Raw genomic sequence first — 18,271 nt, 5'->3', positions numbered from 1 at the left:
TTTCTCACTTTTTTTTTTTTCTTTTTTAAAGGCAACACACTTTTTGTATATCTTGACACCCAAATGCAGGGATGAGAGAAAGACCAATGCAACAAAACAAAATAAGAATTTGGGAGCACAGCTTGCACAGCAGCTCGTGGACACCACGCGGTGGAAGCATGTGAGAAGGGTTACCACTCGCCCTTAAGTCTCTCGTTGCCTAATTTGTCCCGGCCAGGTGACGCCTTGTTTGGGTTTGTTGGCAAATCATAGATCCGTTGGTGATAGGTGGGGTTGTAGGGAGTCGTGAATGTGGGCCACTCCCCCGTGATGGATAAGACGGCCTTGCATCGCTGTCATTATATCTGCTGCAAGTCCACCGTTGAAGTGGTGGCTGTCTCAAATGACAAATACCACATCGGCAGATCAGAGCCGCTCCGCAGGCAACACGCTCGACTCGCCAAAGTGGCTGGTTTCTGCAGCATCTGGACGGTTTGCACCCTCCAGCTATTCAGTCGACACTCTGCTGGATTCATCAGAGGCCATATGAGTGAGGATGCTGTCGGCGCTTTTTAGTGTGTATCAGGGGTGTGTGTTTATCTTTCAGTCTGTCGGCTTATTTCATTTCCCTCGTCATCTTCTTCTCTGGTGAGATGGTGTCACGTCTCTGTGGCTTTACTCGCAATTATAGCACTTAGCTCCAGCTCCAGGCTGTCTGTGTCTATATATATATATATATATATATTTATATGTATGTATGTATGCATTTATGGAAGAGGAGTAAAGTCATCTGCATCATGGGATGGACAAAAAGAAGAAACAAACAAAAACACAAATTCTATGTACTCACCCTGGAGTATTGGAGCCAAGTCCTCTGAAGGCTTCTTCCTCATGTGTGAGCATAAAATTACCAATATGATGGAATAGGTTTTTCAACACAAATAGAGCTTATATTTTGGAATGTGAGGCACCGTAAAGTTTCTCACTGCTGCCCAATCTCATGTAAGAGTTAATGTCAGTGTTGAAAAAGCTTCTTTCTGGCCTCTTCATTACTGTAATTTTGGGTTTTTGCCACAAAATATGTGGCCAAGCTGAAATGTTTCATTCCGCACAAATGTGGCATTTTGTCATGTTCTTGGGTGAAGCTTCCTCTTGGCTTCTGAAGTGTGCAGCTCAAACAATCAGCCGTTGCCATGCTCAGGAAGATATATTTAGAGATATCTCTTGGCACAAGTCAGTGTTGGTCTGTTGGTAAAATGTAGACATTCGTTAAGATGTTAGCACGAAGCTAAAAATGCTATTTCGCTGTCCTTTTCATTGGCAGCAACCGATGAGCGAATGGATCAGGTCGGCATTCAGCTACATTTTAAATACGTGTTATAGTGCACAGACTGGGAGACGCAGCCTGCTGGTGCCAGTCCAACTGTTTCATCTTCACATGTACAATTTTAGTTTAATGGGAAGGCCAATTTAGAATGTATTTAATGCTACAGACTGCACTGTAGGCCAAGTCATACTTATTCTTTTGGAGAAACGATATAAAGGTCACTGGCTTACATACTGAATATATTTTTACTTACACATATGGCTCATAACTATCATTGCAATTATTGAAATAAACCAATTGTGTCAGTCTTCAGAGTCATTGCAGCAACAATCAATATTGGAGGTTTTCCATTATATCTAAAATAACTGCGTTCTGTGTAATTGCTATAATCACTTACATCCTGACTCTATCAGCGGTATTAAACTGTGCTATTATGCATACATTGCTTACTTAAGACCACGACGGAGATTATTACTGTATCACCGCCATTAAGAAATCATTTTAATACAAGGGCTGGAGTACATTATGGGCTGCAGCCGTGCCGTATCTCCATTAAGATAATCTTGATTTAACCAGGCTAAGAACATCACGTATTAAATGAAGTGCCCAATTTACTGCCCGGAGTCTGAGGGAGAGCTCGTAGGTGAGTAGTACAGGGTCGCGTTCACTCGGACCGAAAAGGTGCTTTAGTTGATTACTGTCAGGGTACGATGAAGACACTATATTGTCCGTATAGACGCATAATAATCTAAAGATGATGATGCTTTAAAGAGATAATAAGACAAAATCTCTACAGACATCAAAGAGACCTGCTGTCATTTTCCTTTCTGGAGTTTTATTCAGGAGTTGCGGTGCAGCTGCGAGGCATTCTGCATAAGATGTTTTTAGATAACCTTTCAGGGGGCAAAAAAAAAGTAACTTTTTTGGAGCATGAAGATGAGAAGCGTAACACTATTTCCACCTCGTTTAGTGTGCAGAATGAACACAGCTCGTCCTCCCCAGGTGATTCACGCACTCACACCCCACAGCTCTGGCTCCTCTGGAGCAGTTGTTGGGTGAATAGCAGCGCCCTGCATGAGAGCACTTTGATGCTAATTATTGAGGGACTTAAACCGCCCGTAAAATGGCTCTAATATAGTCAAGCCATCACCGCCGTGTGACAATATCATTAAATTCTCACCCTCCCTTCCGTTCTCTGTCTAACTTTCTCAGGGTGTGTGGGAAAGACTTTTACTGATCGTGTCATCGTATGACTTCATGTGTGTTTGCAGTCGTTTCAGTCAGAAAGGAGAAAGTCAAAGAGCTTAAGGAGATCTTAAATTAAATGATTTGGGATATTGTAGACAACAGGGAACATTAAAGAGATGTGAGAGGAGTCTTTGGTGATTATAATTTAGCTATCATTTAACAGAGACAGCCATGGCATGAGTCATACAGAAATCCTCCGCTGGAGTCCAGACAGCAGCAGCGGCGGCGGTGGGGAGGGAGAGAAAAACCGACTCTGATGATGTTGAGCCAGCTTGCTGATAAGCTCAGTGGAAAGACCTGCTGGATGGCCGATTGTGATGGAAACCGGAGGTGTGAAGGTTGAGCCGCTGAAAGAGTAACAGAAGACAGCAGAGAAATGTGACAGATCTGTGATTGGCTCACAGGAGGTCGTGGCGAAGTCTAATTGGTCGTTCCCATAGTTGGACTGCTCTGAAGTCTCAGTGTGGTTTTCTGTTTTCTGTCATCTCCAAGTTTCCTGTCCGTCTGATCTCACCCTCCTTTTTTAGCAGAACTAGTTGCCGGTCGCTGCTCATATTTGTGTTGATAAAATAATGTGCAAACAAAAGCAGTTAGTTTTCTTGTGGGATTCATAGTCCAGTTTATTCACGCTCATAAAGGCCACAGACTTGATGTGATGTTTGTTTACGTTATGGGTTTATGGCTTCTTAGAAATCTATCTGCAGAGTACAGCAGGAGACTGCAGACGCTGTAATTCCTGTTTCAGCTCAAATTATTCCAACAAGAAACTGATGTGATGTTTGTTCCAACCCAGCAAGCACAACGTTGGTCTTTCAGCGACTCTAACGTCAGCGGGGCGTAAGATGTGGGTTGGAAATGAAAATTGGATTGATGTTGAAATCCAACCTTGGCTAATTAATATTGTGACATTTAGCAGACGTAGTTTCTTTTTGGATTTGTTTTTTTTTTTTTTTCTCTCCTCACCACCAGAATGTCAGGATGATTTTGGCCTTAGATATTTGGAGGACGGAGGATTTCAGTTACTTCACAACCAGCAAAATATCAACGTCAGCTGTCGTGCCTGTTCTACGTCAAATTGACGTCGGCTTTAACCGGTATTACGCAACCTCGACGTCTAAGTTATTGAAGACCAGAGAATCGATAAACTCTCAGATCTTCAGCTGCACTCTCAGTAGGGGTTAAGGTTTTATCGCAGCAGCTCGTGACTCAGTGATGCATTTTCACTTCTGCCGAGCCAGAAGACAGAGTTCTCTGCGGAGGCTGACTGTAAGAAGCAGACGCAGCTCTCACTCACTGCTGCTCACACAAGCACACCGTCTCACTGATACACACACATCTTGGTGACAATGCTGGAGAATAAATATATGTAATAAATGTTTAAATGTGTTGTTACATTTCTCTGGCTTGCTGCCCAGAGCTGGACAGAGTGGACAGAGGACACAGCTTCGCTACTTGAGTAAAAGTACAGATGCTCCTCCGTCAAATATTACTGCAATACAAGTAAAAGCAGCTTCGTCAAAATATTACTTAAGTAAAAGTACAAAAGTATTTGCTGCAGACATATTAAAGAGGACAACAAGAACAAGAGTCTCTGTGGAGAGGTCCAGTCTCTGCAGGAGGAGGGTCCGGTCTAGACTTCAGTCTCTGGTGTACTCTCTAGTCTGTGAAGCGGTCTGGACTCTGGATGTCTGCTTTTCCGTAGCCCAGTCCATCACTCACTCTACGGACAATTCATGACTGAGACATGTTCGGGTTGGGAACCGAACCTGCAACCTTCTTATTGTAGGGCGACATCACCAACCACTGCTCGAGTCACCAAATACATTTACATGTTAGACATGTTCGGCTGCCCAGACCGGGAATCAAACCCGCGACCTTCCCTATCGTGGGGCGACAGTTCATGTACAGTAAAGTACAAATACTCAAAAAACTGTGCAGTGCTCAAGTAAATGTACTTTGTTACTGTAACAGTAAATACTAAAGCTGTGAAAAAGCTTAGTGAACTTCTCAGGTGTGAGCAGCTGAACGCTGTGTGGATTTATTTTTATTTCTAATCAGATTCAAAAGCTCGAGGCCTGAAATGATATTATACATAAGAGTGCTAAAAGTGTATGCGCCATGACAATAAGTGACACACACATCAATCAGCTGAGACAAAACCCACAACTGTGCGTTTCTCAGTAGGCCGTCCAAGCCAACGTTTCGTTGGAGGGACGAGATACAGGCGACGCAGCTAGTGTTGGAAAAGACGCGTCACATCAGAAGAAGGAGCTGATATACATCTGAGGTGTGTAAAGAAAAGACACGATCTGTGCAGCAGTGCTGAGCAGAAAATGGATGTCTGTTATATGAATGCAACCGTCGTTTTCCCACCGGGAGTGTGAAACACACACACGGTGATTCATCATTCAGCCGCTCCAACACCGCTCAGTTTAACAGCACACTGAGAAGACTGCAGCAGACGCTCAGCACCGCAGCTCGTTACTGAGCGCAGACACACGCAGGCTGTAAAGACGCATTCATCTGGACAATCAGCTGTTCTCTTTCACATTCGGCAGTTTCGTTCCCCTTACTTTTATCATTTCCTGAGCTTCTGTGCGTCGTAACATTTCAGCTCCACGTCAAAAAGTTTGTCAAGTCATTGTATTTTTATTTTTTTCCCCCTAACTTAGTCTGTCTGTAAGTGACATTAGCGCACATGTTTTTATTGACTTGCTGCAGCGGTCTGGCACCAGGTTCTTATTAACAAGAACAGTAGAACACAAACTTTTTAAGAAGGGGCTTTATAAATGATTAATAGGCCGGTGCTTAAAAAGCCACAGACCTCCCCGTAAACCTTCGAGCTGTTCCCTCCATCCTCATGAAGCTGACTGATCTGCTCTCCGGCTCACTTTGGCAGAAGCTTTGCACCGTTTAGAGCCATTTCGGGTTCCAACTGGACGGAGACGCGCAGCATATGGCCCTGCTGCGCCCACACGGGGCCAAAAAGCGGCGTGATAAAAACGCAGCCTTACGACATCACCAAATTACATAATGCGCTGTGGTGGGAAAGGTCTGGTGCTGATTGATGTTCCACATGTACACACTTGTTGTAAGAGACGAAGGTCACAGTAAAAGACGGATTGCTGATTTTAACATGAACATTTATCCTTTAGAGTTTTTTTTTTTTTTATGTCGAGAAATAATGATTATAAATGTAACTCCTACACCGCTGGTTGTTTGCATATTTCATTTTTACGCAGCACAAATGTGTTTTTTAATACGATCTCATCAATTTGGCTCTTTCGACATCAAAGTAGCCGATTGTTTCGCATTAGTTCCTTGGTTTTTGTTTTGTGTTTTTAATCCCTTTGACGTCTTGAATCAGCCACATGGCGTAAGCACGCTGACATCAGTGATGATTCATAGAGTTAATAATTAAACAACATAATTATTTTCACCTTTTGTTTGGCTGGCATTAATTAGAAAAGCTGACTTATGTATTGATCTTGTAGATGCCCCAGTTGAGCCTGGCTGTGTAGACAGACAAATAAATCAATCAGCGTCTGTTTACCCTGCAATTATTCATTTGCTGGTTCTTTTTTTCCGGATAGCTGAGCATGTTCAGTTCACGCCTGAATAGAACCGACTTCAGATTTGCATGCTCTATAATCTTTTACACTGAACACATGTGAGAAGCGTGATTATTTTTCTGCGCTCACAGTTGCAGCTGATTTTTTTAATTTTTTTTTATTTCACATCTCTGTGTGAATCTTCTCTCATATGTTAATGCTACAACATTGCAAAGATGGATTTTATGAAAATTTAAAAAAGCCACTGAGTGACATTCCATTGCAAATAAAAGTCCTATCTGGTGCATACGCTTTCAAACGTCTGCTTTGCACCTAATTGGTAGGGATAAATCGGAAAGAGCGACTGCTTAGTTTACTGATCATTTCTAAAAAAAAATAAAAAAGTGCCTCCATCTATCTCTGCAGTAAGGTTCCTGTGACACACTTACTGCAGATGTTTGTGCAGATGAAAGGTTGTGTATTTTTAGGTGACTGGTAGTTTTCACAGCGAAATTATGGTGCAGATACAAAGGCAGTTGTTGTTTGATTCAAAATAGTCCAACATTTCACCGTTTCATCAATATCTGAGGTCAGAAAAGTTGAGAGTCAAACAGGAGTGCTATTCCGGTCTGTAATCAATAACAGATAGAATGAGATTAAATAATATTCCAACAAATGGGGACCGGCTAATTCTTGGCTCTAACTGCTGACAGGTGGGAATTAATTTTATGGATCAGAAGACATTTGAAGGTGTTCGCCCCTCTAAGTGAATACATCACTGATAAACTTTGGACAAACATAACAACGGTGAGTCTCAGCTAAATATGAGCCAATCAAATGAGATTTCAGGCTTGTTTTGTTCTTGATGAGTTTGGACGTCGTATCTGTTGGGAGTGACTGAGGGAGTAAAAAATACAGAGAGCTTGTAGGAACCTGTTGTTGTTAAAAAGCAACAGAGGGCTGAAAATGCTCAGAGTTTTAAGACCAGCTTCAGTTTATGTGACAAATTCAGCTTGTCGACATTGGAAGCAGAAATTCAGAGGCTGGAGTTTTATGTTGAGAATGAACGACTAATCAGGTTCAGTCAGGCCCGACACGACACTCGTTTTTTTAAATGATGGTCCCACTTAGAGGACGATGGATCATAAAACAGGGGACGCATTCGGCTGCAGTTAGCGTGTGATTGACAGGCGACCTGCCTGAGTAGTTCGAAGCAGGTCAGATATTTCCCTCCCTCCTCCTCAGCTCCACCTTCTCCTCCAGATACGGCCCTTTCTGCTTTAAAAAAAAAAAAAAAAATCACATTGGCGACACTTAAATTACAAAGTCAAGGTTTCGAAATGTTCAGTTAGAAAAGTCTCTACCTTTCTGTACATGCAACAGAAAGCCTTTTTGTCACATCCAAATGAAAGCGTCCTGCTGGACTCAGCTGTGTTTGACAGTTGACCTTTAGTCGGTGTCACACAGTTTAATACCACAGCGTCACTTTGTTTGGACTAATTATCCCGAAGTTACTCAAACATATGGCACCTTCTCCTGTTTCCCCAGTCAGTGGGCATTATCCTGAATGTATGTTTGACGGAGGATGACATTATTTACCACTTTAGCTCTCCTTCTTCCTTGTCATTGACAGGTAATTAGTGGAAGCCTCAGGCTGAACGGGTGGAGTATTCCCTCCTCCACCCCCCCATTCAGATAGCCTATCTCTGCTCCACAGAGCTTCACTGCTTTTTAATTACAACTGCCCAGCTGTGCGTTTGTTTGTTTTTAAGCCGAGTGTATGTGGATGTTTGTGTTTTGTTTGTTTTTTTGATGTGTGTATGTTAGCCGCCCTCCAGGTTGAGACTCTATCTGGGGACACGGGCGTAGAAGAATGGAGATGGGCCCGGCCGCACTTTAAACCAATTCTGATAATTCGCATCCAATTGGAATGTGTTCGCGGCGCGTTGTGTGCTGTTCTCTAATAAGCAACGGAGGATTTAGAGTACTTAACTTCAACATGAATCACACAAGCGCTCTTCATTAGCTCGCTGACCTGCGTCTCCGTGAGGGGGAGGGGCTTCGGAAGGAGGAAATTTACCCTTGGTATTTGACATGCAGGCAACTGGAGGTTAATTGTGTGGGTGTTGAACTGCAGCTAAGTATCAAAGTCGAATGACAATGTGCATTAACACTGGACGGCTGTTAAGGTTTTATTAGTTCATGTTGTGCTTCATAATGAAGAGTTGGGAGTGTGTGTGTGCGTGTGTGTGTCTGAGATTTGTGATTTGTGAATGTAGTTTTTGGCAGTTTCTTGGGTACAGCTGACTGAAAATGAATAGCGTCTCATACAGCACAATAAATAATTTTCTGTTTCAGCCCGAACGATTGAAATATTATCAAAATCACATTTTGGCCAAAGGAAACATGCAAATTACAAAAGAAAAGACGCCTCGGCCTGCAAATAATTCTTCTTTCATTGAAATATGATATAATATGAGGATTCAATGATCATTTTGGATGGCCGTTTCAACATGATTTTATGGCAGACTGCTCTGTTACACTGGTGGACTTAATAAATTGTTAAGAACCACGTGGATCCACCCACACAGGATGTTCCAGTGCACAGAGAAGTGTCAGACTTAAATATTCACATCTTACATGCATGAGTCTGTGCATCCATACCGATGCGTTGTTTTTCTCAGTGTGGAGCCATATAGAAATTTGACTCTGTCCCTGTGGAATTGCATCTTTTCTTTCTTTTCTCACTCTCTTTCTCTCTTTGGTGAAACAAACAGGCCTGTGATGCAGCAGTGAGAGGCCTTGAATGCTAAACACTTCATAAGAGAGGAAGGCAGAGTGAGGCGGGTGGAGGGCGAAAAAAAAAAGAAGAAGAAGAAGAGAGAAGTAGAACTGGATGAAAAAATGAGGAGCAGATACGATAGAGCTGAGAGTAACAGATAAATTACCAGGGCTGGACAGATGGACATATCCAGGAAATGGAAAGTGAGAAGTGAGATGGAGAGACATAGCAGGGGACAAGAGAGGGCAATACTTGGAGCAGGAGAATGAGAAATAAAAAATAGTCCTCTCACTGGCTGGAGATCTGCAGGCCCTGGAGACTGCTGTCCATTTCCACAGAGAAGAAAGACAAAGATTTATTTATTTTTGTCCACGAGCAGAGTAGTTGATCTTCTCTACTTCCTGTATAGACCCAGGAGGAGACAAGCTTACCCCAACAGAGTCGTTCATCCCGGGTCACCCCTCAGCCTTCTGAAGACTCCCCCCTCCCTTTCTGCCCCACCCAGCTCGCTCCAATACACCCATTTATTTTATTTAATGTTGAGGCGGTAGCGTTCAGTGCAGAGCTCAGTTGGCTGTGTTGTCCAATGCAGTCTTTTACTGCTGCATAATATATTTTTTCCCCTCACTCTGCACCACACCGAGATGAATGGAGGCGTTTTCCCATCTCTTACTGTCCCTTTTTAAAATACATTTAGCCAAGATATCATTTTCTTTGTTGCATGCCACACTCAGAGACGACACATTGTCAGGCAGCTATCGAACGTCCTGACAGCTACAGTAGGACTGACAACTCGGCCGGCCCACCGCCGTAGGAAAGATAAATCCTCAGGAAAAATAGGCCATTTTCAACCATAAATTCTATCTGCATCTTAATGGTATCTTCTGTAATCACGTTAAAGGGAGTTCGGTGCTTCGCCCGGAGCCACATTGCAAACCTGCATCGCACATCCCGGCATCGCCTCGCGTGTCTGAAGGTGTGACGTGAAATGGAAAAATGTTGCTTTCTGAAAACTGTTTTGAGATGACACAGGGAAGATATTTAGGTTCCTATTTCACTGATTAAGGCAGAGAGCAGGCAAGAAAAACTGTGGATGTCATTTCAGTTTGAAGCGTGAATGTACTCGGCCGTTTTTTGTTTTTTGTTTTTTTTCTCAGGGTGATTTTGTGTAACCAGAAAGAAAGCAGATATTGGTTAGAGTAGACATTGGAGCCAATGTGACAGATCCTAAGTTAAGATTTAGTTTGTGGTGGATGGGAATGAAATGAAGCTTGTTTTAGATGGAAACTCAGTTTGACTGGGACGCAGATGTGTAAGATGTGAAGTTCTTTTCCAGGTGAACAAAAACACAAATGTTCTTAATTATAATATGTTGCTTGACGAGCCTTGATGATCTGTCCAGACAGAGAGACTGTCCGGAGAAAGAATGGGACGGCCACACAAATGGAGCCAAACCTTTTTCACATGCTAACAACCAAATCCTTTCACGCTATACTTACTGGAGTGTTCTGTATACTGAGCAAATAGAATAAAAACATCATAAATTGCAGCAGTTAAAATCTCAGAGCGGTCACATAACTGTGAATTACTTTAAATGCAGCACAATATCTGCGCCCCTTTTATGATTTCTCATCGTCTGACCTCTTTTGGGATGAAGGGCTGCGGGAAAAAAAATAGATCTTTAACGCCATTGATCACTTCTACTCGCTTTATTTACCCTCCCCGCTGAGTATTAATGCTAAGAGGCGTGAAAGTAGCCCCGGCCACAGTTCTATCAGCCTGCTGAAGTCGCTGGCAGCATCCACCAGCTAACTGAATGTCTGAACGCAGACTGAGATTTGAATCCTCGATGTGCTGTTTTCCTCGAGAGTCGACACTGTTGATTCACAGGTTTTCGGCCAACAGCACCAATATGGCTCCTGTCTCAGTGTAACTCAGCGACATCTTTCCTCCCTCAATGATAAATGAAGCCAACGCTAGAAGACCAGCCAGATCTGGAAGCCCGTTGAAGGGGGCCAGCTGTTTGTGCGTGTCATTATGAATCTGAAGCGATGATTTGGTGAAAAATCCCGTGTGTGCTGTGAAAACTTTATTTTAATAAATACTGTAGGTCTGAATGTGACATTTCCAGATCCTGAGGGTGTAAAAATCTTTGCCGGCTTTGTGACAGCTGCTGATATTGCGTCCGTGAAGCCAGTTAGACGTGACGGCGCCTTATTATGGCCCAGTCATGACTCGGACTTCTTCTTCCTCTACAGTCAGATTACATTCATCATCCTCTCCCAGCTGCATAACTGACCCATTGCTCCAGTAATGAAGAAACATGTCTTGGCATTGGCATTTTCCAATCTACGCACCAATAACCTCCTCACATCTCACATCCCCACAGTCGGCTGGTCTCTTACCCTTTGTCTCTGTCTCTTTATCTCTGAAACCCTCGTGTACAGATTCGTACTCTGAATGCAGAATGTACTCGGTTAAGTTTTTGTTTTTCTCAGGATTCAAACGGTCCAGAGGTTAAATAACAAAGCAGCTTATAATGATGTTAAGCCTCTAATTTATGAGACCCCATTAAAGATGTGCTCCGCACACACACCTTTAATAGTGTTTTAAGAACCATCATCAACATGAGACAAATCGGAACGCACACTTTCAGAATAATGACCACCACTGAACTCACTCCCCCGCCCCCTCCTTTTTTTTTGGCTCCTTTCATGACGCTGAAAGCAGCAAATGATGAGCCAACAGGCTGAGTTTGCCTCCCATGCGTTACTTAATCCAACCTGTCCTGCTTTATCTTCCACCTTTGCCTCCGGTCTACAAATCACAGCCCAATTGACTGTTTCTGCTCTGCTCTCGCTCCGTCTGCCCGCCCCCCGCCTCCGTATCCTACTACAGCCACCTCCTCCCAGAAGTAGGCTGCAGCCTACCTGCGTTTGATGTTCTCAGCTCTCCTCCTTCTCCCTTGTGTTTTTCTCAGCCTGTTGCAAGATTGTTTCATCTGTCTCCCCTCCGTGCTGCACTACAGGAGGTAATTTAAGAACATTAAGATGCTCTGAGAGCAATTTGTAGAAAAATGTGGAAATGAACAACCAGCTGTGTTGATTTGATTGGATGGACATTCTGTTGTCAAACAGATGTTGTTATGACGCCACCAGGAGCTACCATGCACCTCCCGTCTCCGTGTCTCCGTTTAACTAGATACTGAATCCTGAAATGGCCTTAACGTGTTCCTGTCGCGTGATTGAGCAGCAGCTTGTTGTGTAAAACTCATTGAATGGACGATAAGATGAGGAGAGCAGGTAGTTGGATGTTAGGTGGAGACGGCTCACTCCTCTGGGTGTGTCAACAGTGTGTCAGAGAACATCCACGTAGATGGCAGGACCCTGTGTCACCACTTTTTCCTTCTTGGCAAACGTCTGGTCTGTCTTGATCCCTGCAGACCAGCTGCATGGTTGGAGATGTTTCGGTGGTCTCCACGTCGCTCACATCTTTACACTCATCCACTTCAAGACGAAGATATTCACTTGTTCACACACACGCTGACAGGACGGATTATCACCAGACAACCAATGATGTTCTCCATTTGTCAGGTCGTGATGTCGTGTCTGATCGGTGGATAAGTGTAACTGTAAAAGGCTGCTGAAGTGACGTGATGGCTCGTACAGCATTGATGGAAAGAGATTTTATTCAACACTGCGCCCTCTTTGAAAAAATTCCAAACACCTTGACACACATAAATGAGGGAAACACATCTGTCACTCATCGTGTAAAATCAAACAGTTTCATCCCGATCCCTCCCTCTGCGTCTCCCTCTCTCCTCCGACTTCCTGCTCTTTTATTGGCTCCATCCACATCATGTTTTGGGGGAAACAGTATCCTCTAATATGTGCAATTTCAAAAAACCAAAAAAAAAAAAAGAGGAAGAAACTACTTTTTCTAATTGCCACGCAGTGTGTTTGCATGTTGCACCATCTGTGGAGTGTCTGGCGTTCCCTCAATTAGAATTCGTAGATCAATGAGATCGGGGTTTTACTGCACTGCCAGTGTTTTCTCAGATGGAATCTGTAGCTAGAGCAGCAGCTCACACAAGTTATAATTACAGTAACACTGCGCTCCTCTCAACAGTGGGACATCTCTGTCTTTCTCTTGGTGTATTTCTATCTAATTATTGTTATTGCTCAGGTGGAAATAGTAGTTTTCTTCCCCCCCCCCCCCCCCGTTGTATATGTTACTGAACTGTGCAAAGCTGTAAATTTGGCATAGCAGTGACGAGTCCTCCCACAGAGTGTCCATAATTTTGGATTTAACTGAAAGATTATAAGCTGCTTATTTTGATGAGATGTGTGTGTTTCATTCAAAGAGAGCGGAGTACACAAATATGCGCACAAAGACACAGAAACACACATGACAAACAACACGCCTCCATCTTGTGTGTTGTGGTAGGTTAAGTAGGTATCTGCCGGTCCTTCGGGGTCTTTCCCACACATCCTGTTTGGTGCTGCTCATAAACAAACTGCGCACCATTTGTGTTGGTTCACTTAAATTGGTGTGAAAGCTTCTATTTGAACTGCACTGCAGATTAAATACTGCTGTGGAGTGAGTTTGTTTGTCGCGTGAGAAGACAGCAGACCAAACAAGGATGGATTTTTTTTTTCATCAAACATTCTGCAACGGAAGCAATTTTGCACAAACTCAAAAGCAAAAAATACAAATCCAGCTCCTGATGTGTTCAAGTGATATAAATGACATGAATAATTTAGCAACACGTGCGCTCTCGAGGACGGGAGAGTGACAGTTTTCCCTGAAAAGAGAGCGGCTGACGGTGGATTTTAACCCTTCCCATGCTTCTAACTACACAACTAGACCGACATCATCAGTAGATCCTGTAAAATTGAAGGAAAGGTCAAAGGTCGGTCAGCTCAGAAAGTCTAACACTGCTCTCTCAGCCTGTTTTACCTAATGTGTGCAGCACGATGTCTGTAAATTTTTCCACTCCTTTTTTATGAACTGTACTCTGTGTGATGTGATTTGTCTTAGATCGGATATGATAATCATTTTTAATCCATAAATGCTTTGTAAAAGCTACAGGCAGCTGTTGTTGCATTAGTTTTACCCCCACATCACAAACAGCCAACTTGTTTTTCCTCTTCAGGACAGATTTCAGCCTTGGAGCTCCATACATTATACAAAGGACAATGCTGCATTCAGTGTCCACAACACATCTGCTACCTGGACTCCTCGCTGCTTGTTCAGACATCACCTATTGAGTCTGCCCGCCCACTCCTCCTCCTGCAGTCTTCCTCCACCACACACTCCTCCACACCTTGTTATCACGCTGCACTCCAACTCCGAAAGCACATTAGCTCGGCTCCGTTGCATAAATAAGAGATATTTCCTGTAGTGTTGGTTGTCTGTAGATTTCGGTCGCCCTGATGCATCGGGGCGGGGCCACATCATGGCCCATCACTACAGTTTAAGCGCAGTAGTCTGTAGTAGTTCACTGATTAGTGTTTAATTTGTTGTTGTGTATTCTGACCCAGATTCCCTCTGACTCAAATGATAGCTGCCTCGAAATGGCTAGCATGTCGACTCAGGCCGGTCTAATAGCTACCTGCTGTAGATGTGGAGCAGGAGTGGACCGCAGTAATTACAATAGAGCAGACTGATCCTGCTCCACAGGCCTGGAATGTTAATGCCTTATCAGGCTCGGCGTGTATGACTGCAGCTGTGGAGGGAAGACGAGAAAGGCTACAGAGAAGGACGTTCTCTGGGTCTAAATTATTGTGCTCCTTTAATGCGAGTCAGAATTGGAGTGGAGATGTATTGGTTTACTTCGTCAGCGATGAATCTGTTGCCAAGCTAAGATGAGTTGAAAGAATATGTCTGTTAGTTTTCCCCGTTTCAAAAGACGCAAAAGCCACAAATCACTATTTTTAAATGTACGACGGAAAACAATGATTTGTGTTGCTCGGTTGATAGACCAGTGTTTTGGATTCCGGAGATTTGTTGGCAGAAAAATGGAGAATGATATTCAGAATTATATTTTCATTGGCCTATAATCCCCTGGAACTATGATTTGTTGCTTCTGTTATCTTAGAATTAGCCCTTCATAATGGGGAGCAACAAAAGAGTCGCAATAGAAAGAGCTTCTCCTCCACTTTCATGTGGCAGTCTGTAATGTGCACCTCTTACAAGACCGTGATGTGAATTATTTCGTCATCAAAATGGCTGGATATATTCTACATTTGTGTTACAGTCATCCTAATAATTCCTAAAACAACTGGGTGTCGTCCAGCTCAGACTCAATGTGGTAAATATTTGCACAAATTCCAGAAATGTGTTGAAATTCCACTAATGTTCTTGACTACGTGTGTTATCTCCGTTATGATGTTACTCCACTGCCCGTGCTCATTTTGATGCATAATTGAATTGCTGCCTGTGCGATGATATCTACTTACAATCCAAATCGCATTCACTAACAAGCAACAGGACGCTGTGATTAACTTCTTTCTCACTGCTAATTAAGACCAGACTCCGAGGCAGTGTAATTAACAAATTACAATAAATACACAGAAATTTGTCTTGTGACATGAGCATAGAAACAAAGATTATACAAGCGAAGGGCCACGGAGTGGCTGTTTTTATGCAGTAAACAGAGCGCACGTTGAAATGATTCCTCCCAGCCAGTCTGCGCAGGAACACCTTTCTGACTGTACTGTCAGGAAACAGAAAGGTAGATTTCTCTAATTATCGCTGCTGCTGAGAGCTTGTTCTTTCTGTTCATGCCTCTCTCGCACACATTGAAGTGTTGAACCTTTTCCCCAGCTGTTTAATCCAGTGTGGAGCTGCTCTGTGTTCTTCTGAAGAGCATAAGCAACTCCCAGCCCCACTAATCCATACTGGAGCTCTCAACTCTTTCTATGCACGGCACCCGACGGGAATCCTAAGACGAGGGATCATCTGTATGTATTTGCCAGCGGCTCGGCTCATCTCGTTAGCTGACTTACTTTGCATTCACGCCGCTTCCAGGCATATTGTTTTGCTGCCGTGTGATGACATGAGGTGGCTGATTGGCTACTATAATGCCAGAGTTGTTGCATTCGGTTGGACCAGCCAATTTATAACGGCTGACAAACAACGATCCAGGAGATGAGGAAAGGTGGGAAGCATCTGAGGTAATGGCACCCTGCAAAAACAAAAAAACAAAACAAAACAAAACCCAAACAAAGCATGACTCTTAAAAAAGTGTTATCCGCCGTGAAATAAGGACTGTTTCTGGGATTTCTTTTCCTCCTTCCTCGTCTCCCATCTATGTTTTTGGAAACAACAGGAAGCGCTGACAGTTTTGGTAACAGTTGCTACAACACTGAAGCTGAGATGAGCCAGTTTCAACAGTCTGGTTAGATTAGTGTTGTGATGTCCAGCAGGGTCATAGCCAGGGCTGTAGAAATTGTGGACAGTAAATATACAGTTTCAACTTTTATTTCCCAACATTAAGATCCGAATGTGTTTTCAGGCTTGCTCAGTTTGCCAGGACGTCTGGTGAGAAATAACGAAAACCATTTTAGAGTCGGGCTAAACGTGGTCAAGTTTAGATATATTGAGTGTAAAAATTGTTGTTTTGGGGAATAAAAGACATGATGTAATTGTCCCCAATGGAAGCTTGTGTTCAGATATTACAGCAGGAATCAAGAATAACTGCGAAGCAGTCGAGCAGATTTCCTACTAAATCTGACTCAGCAGCATGAAATGTGAGTTTGGTGAGGGACCAAATGAAGAAGACACTTAAAGGTCACTAAAGATACTTAATTTGCTTGATTTAATGATGGTGATGGCCACGTTTCTTCCTGCGTCATGCTATCAGCTCTGTTCTTAGTCATGGCAGTGAGTTCAGCTGAAGGCGAAGAAGGCCACCGTGACAATGACACGGTGCGGATGTTTAGGAGGTTAACTTTACCCAATTAGCACTGAAATGAACGTGCTGAGAGGCCTGTAAATATTTCCATCTGGTGCTAGACTAACAGTGGACTGAGCAGCAGCCAGTGGCATCGTCAGAGCTCTGGACTGTCACGCAGCTCTCCCAGCAGGTTGTGTATTTTGAGTAAAATGTCAAATTGAAAATGGTTGGAAGGATTTCCCTGAAATAAGGTTTCACAGTGAGAGCCCAGCGACATGTGTGGCTAAAGATCACATCATGTTACATAACCTGGATCTGGGTGGCAGCGTTGTACCAGAAGAGGCCGTTCCTCCTGCTAGTTTACACCAATTCTTCTAAAGTCTGAGATGGAGCGAAGGTTCGGAGCAGCCGGGGGTTCTATGGATTCAAGGTTTCCCTTATAAAAAATGAAAAGGGTAATTTTACGATGAAAAAATAATGCTCGCTCACAGACAGTGTAGCTCCAAATCTCCCTGCTGAGCCGCTGCCAAGTCAAAAGTTGAACCCAGAGTCAGACTGCAGGCTTCACTTTGGTGTTGACAAGGTACTCGTAGTGTGTTTGAGCTGAGGTTTGGCAGCTGGGGTTGCTGATGTTTGCACGTCACACACAAGAAGACGGAGGGTCACAACAGCTTAAGTAATTCATCCCAAAGGTCTGCAAAACATATTTCTGACTGGACAGCAGTCCGTCTCTTTTCTGAGCTGCTACAACGGAGAAGCAGGGAGACAGTGGATGTATTTCTGTCCAGGCCACTGGACAGCAGGCGTTCATAATTCATGAGAGTTTGATAAGGAACTAAAAGCCTTCCCTTACTTTGACAAAAAGCAGGTGACAGAGACAGGCCAGATGGCGGCAGGGAAGGAGAGTCCTTCAGGCAGAGAAATTAAGGCGTACAGAGCGAGAGAAAAGGTGAGGGCAATTATAAATTTGAAGGACTGAGAGGAAGATGGAGACAGAGGTAGACATAAATAAAGCATGAATGAAGGAGGGAGAGTGAATTTAAAATGTTTTTTCTTCAGAAAGCCCAGGTTACCATTCCCAACACATCCCACAGTACAGTTTGTGCCGCAAGAGAGAATGTGGAGCAAGATAATTCACCACTGAGTCATCCTGCGCAGCAGCCTGCACGAACCTGCTCCAGCTACACCTCAACCCAAAGTGCATTTCTCGCACAAGGAGGCTCTCTGAAGGACGCAGCCGTTCTGTAAACATCTTCTCCAATTGAATTTAAATAGGATCATTTCTGTGTATGACACAAAGCCGTGAACACACTTCTGAAAAATAGAGAAATTGTGATTACACCCCCCCCCCCCCCGCCCCACACACACACACACACACACCACCACCACCAGCACAACCACCTCTGCTGCTCTATCAGGATAAGCACTCGGCTTCCCAGACAGCCTGTGTGTCCCTGGCTCTGCTTCAGTAGCAGTGGGCGATC

At 43.6% G+C, this 18,271-nt stretch overlaps 1 protein-coding gene across 1 annotated transcript in view; it reads left to right on the top strand.

Moving 5' to 3' along the window:
* adgra1b (adhesion G protein-coupled receptor A1b) overlaps positions 1–18,271 on the top strand; it is a 115,174-nt gene that overhangs the window by 40,886 nt on the left and 56,017 nt on the right. The window lies entirely within an intron of this gene.

This window comes from Echeneis naucrates, chromosome 15 (genome assembly GCF_900963305.1).
Source record: "Echeneis naucrates chromosome 15, fEcheNa1.1, whole genome shotgun sequence".
NCBI lineage: Eukaryota > Metazoa > Chordata > Actinopteri > Carangiformes > Echeneidae > Echeneis > Echeneis naucrates.
This window is presented reverse-complemented; position numbering and strand designations above follow the sequence as displayed.